Raw genomic sequence first — 6,806 nt, 5'->3', positions numbered from 1 at the left:
AAATGATTGATCAACCATTTGTAATGTTCAATCATCCAGAACTGTGCATGCCAAAAATTTAAAGCATGATCAATTAACCATAGTCGATTGATCGATCATCCTAGACATGACCATTTCATGTTATATCGATCATCCCTCCTACTTGAATGATCATTTAGAACGTAGTAAGGGACATAAAGTATGATCGATTATAGGAAAATACATTGATCGATCATACTTGTGTTGCACAACCAGTGGGAATCTCAATTGATCGATCAACTTGACTTTTTTGGACCTATGGTAACATATTGATCGACCAGTCCATCAATCGATAAGTTATTGTCGACAAAAAAGTAACCATTATGATCGATTGATCGATCAATCACTTAACAATTATCGATCAATCAAAGCACTGATTTTTGCAAACAAGCAAATAATGACTAGTTATAATTGGGGAAGCAAAAAATACCCCACTAAACCGTGAGCAAATGAGTGAATGAGCATTTATTGGCATATGTTCAAGCCACTATCATTTATCTTGCAAATTTCCATCAGAAGTGCTTTAGAGAGAAAAAGGGAGAGTCACACACTTTGAAACCTTATTCTCTTTCAATAATCCTTGTGTTTATCATAGTATATGCTCCTTGATCATTTTTCAACGTGCTACAAAGGAGGAGGTAGTTTGAATCTCTCAAGGAGAAGCAACTCTACAAGTAAGGGTGTAATTTTTTCCCTTTATTTTTTTATATTTGTGAAAGGTTCATTTGGAACCTGTTAATCTAGATAGAAAGACCTAGATAGAGTTAGAATCTAGCAATAATCTCTAAGGGAGATTGGCATTGTGTAAAATTGTGTATTGAGCTACACGTGGCCAAAGAGAGCCATAATATCTTTTGTAATTTTCTAGCTGTTAGAGCATAATAGTGGAGTTTTCCCAAGCAAGGGTTATTATGCAGTGACTACCACTAGGGTAACATCAATAACAAAAAATCTATATGTTCCTGTGATGTGTGTATGTTGATAACAATTGGTAAGAGTAAACCAAAAACATAATTGAATTAAAAATCCCCTTAATTCTGGAAAAAAAAAATAGGATCTCAAGATAAATTTCTCTTTCCCGAAAGACAATCTGTTAACCGTCCACCTTTGGTCAATGTAACAAATTATAGATAATGGAAAGTAAGGATGGAATTCTTCCTTCAATCCATGGATTGAGGCATTTTCTATGTAACCAAGAATGGCCTTTTTGAGCCTCAAAAGCTTGAAAATGTCATTCTGGTTGCAAAAGAATTTAGTGAGCTGACTAGGGAAGACAAGCAACAGTTCAAAACATAAACCTCTTGTTATGTGCCTTAGGACCAAATGAGTTCAATAGGGTTTCCACTTGTAAGAAAACTAAAGAAATTTGGGAAAAAACTTGAGGTCACACATGAAGGAACCACAAGAGTTAAAGACTCTAGAATCAGTTTATTGATAGCCCAATATGATGAGTTCAAAATAAAATCGGGTGAGTCAATTGTTGAAATGAACTCAAGGTTTACTCATACAATCAACGAGTTGAATATCATAAGAGAAAAAGATTCCCTTGTATAGGCAAAATGATAAGTTTCTCAAGGCACTTCTAAAGTTATGGGACATGAGGAAGACAACCATCCGTGAGAATGCTAATTTTAGAACTATAAACTTAGAAGAGCTACTAGAAATCCTTCTTACATATGAGATAAAACCAAAAGATGTAGAGGAAGAGCAATCTACAAAGAAGAACATTGCTCTTAAGACATCTTCAAAGAATCTATAGGAAGAAGAAGAAGTTTAGAAAAGGCCAATTTAGAACTCAAAATGACAATTTTAAATGAAAACCGATGTTTGTTTTGAGTAGTAAACCGAGACATTGAAGAAAAACTGTCCTAAATTAGAACATCCTCAAGCAAAGATCCCAAGATAAAAAGAAGAAAATCTTCATCTCAACTTGGCATGCAATAGAGGAAGAGTCTAGCCACTTGGAAGAAGAAGAAAGTGATATTGGACTCATGGCTTTTGAAGACATTGAGAATGAGTCGAAAACTTCCGAATAGGTATGTGATTCAGACTTATGTGATTCAGACTATGAACATGAACTTGAATTACTTTTGGAAAAATCCATTCATAGTATAAATAAGTATAAATAAAATTTTGATGCTGAACTACACGAGATTGCAAAGGTCAAGGAATAGCTAATTGTCTTGAATGAGGAAATGAAAATCATATAACAATTGCCTCAAGACAAAGTGGATTGATAGACAAGCTATCACATGAAAGACTTACTTTTGAGATGAGGAGCTTAGAGTTTGAACAATAAGTCAAACTTCTATATCTCAAATCCACACCCAAGAGGAAAGTTGGGAAGAACAACACAAAGAAAAATAAGTTCTCTCCCATTCCTCAGATTAGATGCCACTATTGCAATGAATTGGGTCACTATGCCCATATTTCAAAGTTAAGAATGAAAATGGCATAAAATAAACTTGGGTACCCAAATCAACCGAAAAGGTTGTGGTAATTGAAAAGAACAAAATAATTTGGAAACCCAAGTCACCTAGCACCTCAAATTTCATCCCAAAGGGAACCAATCTTAAATGGGTCTCAAAGGGTTAAATCTCTCACGGTGTAGGTATGTCTTCTAGCCAAGGTACCGAAAAATATTTGGATTTTGGATAGTGGTTGCTCAAGGCATATGACAGGTGACAAGAAGAAGTTCATCGAAATCAATCCCAAAGATGGAGGTCATGTAACTTTTGGAGACAATAACTAAGGTACCATAAAAGGAATTGGTAAAATCGGTCCCTCAATCTCTTTCGTATCCGATGTGTATTACATAGAAGGATTGATGCATGATTTACTTAGCATTAGTTAATTATATGATAAAGAAAATAAAGTTTTATATGAAAAGGAAAAATGCTTCGTAAAGAATGAGAATAATGAACTAGTTCTAGAGGGACATAGAAATAGAAATCTCAATGTAGCTAACATAGTCAATATAACCTCAACTAGTGCCATCTGTTTGGGTCCAAAATTGATGAATCTTGGTTATAACAGTGAACATATAGGAATAGATTCCTTGAACAAATTAGTGAAAAAGAACCTATTGAGAGGACTACTAGATCAAAAATTTTGTAAGAAAGAGACCTTGTGATGCTTGCCAACTTGGAAAACAACACAAAACTTCTTTCACTGCTAAGAACGTAGTTTCAACCTCTCTTCCTCTTCAACTAATCTACATAGACTTAATTGGACCTACCTGAACCTTGAGCCTAAATGGGAAGCAGTTTACCCTAGTAGTGGTAGACAACTATTCAAGGTTGACATGGGTAGATTTCCTAGCCCATAAGGATGATGATTTTCCAACCTTCGTTAAATTATGTGAAAAAGTTCAAAAAGAGTAAGGCTATAACATTATCAAAATTAAGAGTGACCATGAAGGAGAATTTGAAAATTCACATTTTGAGGAATATTGCACAAAGCATTGTATAGATCATACATTCTCACCTCCTCGAACTCCTAAAAAATATGTTGTTGAGAGAAGAAATCAAACCTTAATCGAAATGGCTAGAACTATGCTTCATGCATACAACATGCCACATAGGTCTTGGTCTGAAGCTGTAAACACTACATGTTATATTATTAACCGAGTTGGGATAAAGTCACTTCTCAACAAAATTAGGAGCGACCATGAAGGAGAATTTGAAAATTCACATTTCGAGGAATATTGCACAAAGCATTGTATAGATCATACATTCTCACTTCCTCAAACTCCTCAAAAAAATATTGTTGAGAGAAGAAATCAAACCTTAATCGAAATGGCTAGAGCTAGGGGTGGCATCGAGCCGAGCTGAGCCCGAACCTGCCTATGTTCGAGCCGAGCTTGATTTAAATATTTCGAGCCGAGCTTCGAGCCGAGCCTCGTCTCGAGCCTAAAATTGTTATCGAGCTCGAGCCCAAAAATTTTAACCGAGCTCGAGCCGAGCTTCGAGCCGAACTCGAGCCTCAACATACATTTAAAAATTTTCAAAAAATATATATCAAATAAATTATATATAAAATTATACATACATTTTACATAAAATTGGGCATAACCTCTATATAAAATTAAGCATAACCTATATATATAATACATATATAAGATTAGGCATAACTTTTTCTTAAAATTGAGAATAATCTATGTACATAATACCAGTATAAAATTCGGCATGACCTCTACTTAAAATTGGGCATAATCAATATACATACAACCTGCATAATACCTGCATAAACACTCCATAAACACTCCATCAAATTATCTATACATTCCATAAACACTCCATAAAAACTTCATCAAATTATCTATACATTCCATAAACACTCCATCAAATTATTTATACATTCCATAAACACTTCATGAAATTATTTATACACTGCATAAACTAGTCTAAACACTTCATACATTGTATAACATTATAAATAAGCTCCATACAATAATCAAACACAACAAAATTAAATGAAATATCACTATCAATTTACAATCACCCAAATAAAAACTATAAATCCATTATAAAATTACAAACTATAGTTGTTTCTCTTAATGCTAGAAAATAATATGCGTTCCTGCATGAGCAAAATCTCCACCTATGACAAAAACAAAAAAAATAAAATTAGTTACTGTTAGATAAAAAAAATATTGTTCCACTACTAGTAACTTAATGTCGTTAAAAATATTAAAATTACCATGATGAGAGGAACATGAAAAATCATGTAGCTGGTAGCATTATCTCTACACTCTTCTTCTCAGGCTGTAATCATAAAACAAAATTTTAATAAATAAAACTAAAAAATAAACTAAATTTTTTTATTATAAATAATTAATCAAAGAAATTTACCTTTTGATTTTTCTTTACACCGTGAAGAACCCGAACCCAATCACTGCCACAAATCAAAACTTGAACTGTATTTGGTGCCAAGGAAGAACGATATGAGTCTATTACTCTACCACTAGCACAAAATGTAGACTCTGAAGCTACTGTGGATATGAGAATTACAAGGATGTCTGCTGCCATCTTAGATAATACCCGAAATTTCATATGATTCACTTTCCACCATTCTAAAACATCAAAATCATATTATGAAGTTTCCTCACAACTATATACACCTTCTTCAAGATAAATTTCCAATTATGACCTTGGTGAATTAACTATATCCTTTTGTTTCATATAACTCATTAACTTTGACCAACCTGAACTTGATGAAGGCCTACGACTTGTGGAAACACCCATAGAGCTAGTACTTGAAACAATCTCTTCATTTCTAATATCCACATTATAAAAAGATACACATTCATCATAGATCTCATATAAGGTGCGTTGAACTACATTTATATTCATTGTAGCTTCCTCCTTAGAATATATCACTGGAAAACACATTTTGATCAACTTTAATTTGACCCTTGGATCCAAAACTGAAGCAACAACCATCAATAAATTGCATTCACCCCAGTACTTCTCAAATTTCTCTTTCATTCTACTAACCATTTTCCTAATGAAAACATTTTCATTTGTAGAATGAAAATCCAGAACTTCTTTTACCCTATATACCTCACTAAGGTACAAATTAGAAGTAGGGTAGTCACTCCCAGAAATTATATTAGTAACTGCATTAAAAACTTTTAGGATCTCACACGCCATGTCAACCTTTTCCCATTCATCAAAACTTGGCAAACAATCGTAAGTTGGTTCTCTAACTTTAAATCTAGAAAATGTATCTTTGAATTTTAATGCAGAAGACAACATGTCATAAGTGGAGTTCCAACGAGTTGGACAATCAATAACCAACCTCTTTTAACCAAGTTCTAATTGTTGTACAATTTCAGAAAAAAGTGCGAAGTCTAGCCTCAGACAGATTTATGAATTTGACACTTTCACGCACATTATCAATGATATCCTTAATCTGAACAAGACCATCTTGGACTAATAAGTTCAAAATATGAGCACAACAACGCACATGAAACAACTTTCCACCACACACCAAATTTTTGAAAAATCTTGTTTCAAAACTCTGATACAAACATCATTATATGCAACATTTTCAACTGAAATACTAAAAACTTTATTTTCGATCTCCCACTCTTTCAAACACTTGTAAATAACATCTGCTATATCAACGCCACGAGGAGGAGGAGGAACATGCACAAAACTCAAGACTCGTTTTTGTAGCTTCCAATTACTGTCGATAAAATGCGCAGTAATAACCATGTATTCAATCTTTTGATTTTGGGACTTCCAAAGATCCGTGGTAAGACTAATCTTGTTAATCTCTTTTAAAAAAAATTTCAATTTCTTTTTTTCTGCCTCATACACCTCCATACACTCCTTCTTAATGGTCTTACGGGATATTTTCTCATAATTCATATTTGCCATCTTCATTACAAAATTAAATCCCTCCTCTTCTACTATCATGAATGGATGCTCATGCATAAGAATCCAATGAGCAATGAGTACTCTCATTTTAGCTTGATCATATTTTCCTCCAAAATCCATAAAAGGAAGTCCAGATGGACTCTGATCAACATTAGATCCCGCTCCCACTGGTTGAAAGTTTAAGGTTTTTTGTTTTCTCATTGCCACTTTTCTACTAGTGCAACGTTTCAAATGTCGACTCATATGTGTGGTCACTCCACTACTAATAACACTCAAATTAATTTTATAATGAACACATTGAGCCTTTTTTGTACCATTAAGTGATACTTCTTTGAATTCCAACCACACATGAGACTTTTTTTGTCTTTTTGAAGTATGGGTAAAGTCACCTTCATCCTCATT

This window comes from Aristolochia californica, unplaced genomic scaffold (genome assembly GCF_029961685.1).
Source record: "Aristolochia californica isolate CCGP_79_NKW_82.1479 unplaced genomic scaffold, dmAriCali1.0.hap1 SCAF_5, whole genome shotgun sequence".
Classification (NCBI taxonomy): domain Eukaryota; kingdom Viridiplantae; phylum Streptophyta; class Magnoliopsida; order Piperales; family Aristolochiaceae; genus Aristolochia; species Aristolochia californica.
Note: the sequence above shows the minus strand (reverse complement) of the source record.